A 399-nucleotide genomic window follows, 5' to 3' on the forward strand; every position below is an offset into this window, starting at 1 on the left:
AATCGTAAACAGAAAATAAAAGGGAGCATTCAATTTATCTCAGATAAATTAATACCACAAAGAAAAGTAGCCTTCCGACTCCAAGGAGGAGACAGTAATAGGACGCTTACTATTTGTGTATTTGCTATTCTTCTATAGCAGCGGAAGTATCATTCCTTCCAATTTAGATTATTTGATAGTACATTCTCATATATAACTGCAGGAAGCTACCGAATCTAGTTGTATTACATTAATAAAGCAAATGAGGAAAAAACGTAATAGAATGTGGTAGAAAGTCAACCATGGGTAAAATGGGAAATGAAAACAATAAGTAAAATAAATAAATTCTAAAAATTTACAATTTGCCAAAAGAAAGTTACAAAAACCTTCCTGAATTTTAACTATGATATTCCTAAAACA

The 399-nt window shown here is 30.3% G+C and overlaps 1 protein-coding gene across 1 annotated transcript in view; it reads right to left on the reverse strand.

Annotated features, from left to right (window-relative positions):
* The window catches only part of LOC119582053 (hunchback-like protein), a 42,484-nt gene that overhangs the window by 422 nt on the left and 41,663 nt on the right, over positions 1-399 (reverse strand). The window lies entirely within an intron of this gene.

The sequence above is a fragment of the Penaeus monodon genome, chromosome 15 (assembly GCF_015228065.2).
Source record: "Penaeus monodon isolate SGIC_2016 chromosome 15, NSTDA_Pmon_1, whole genome shotgun sequence".
Lineage (NCBI taxonomy): Eukaryota > Metazoa > Arthropoda > Malacostraca > Decapoda > Penaeidae > Penaeus > Penaeus monodon.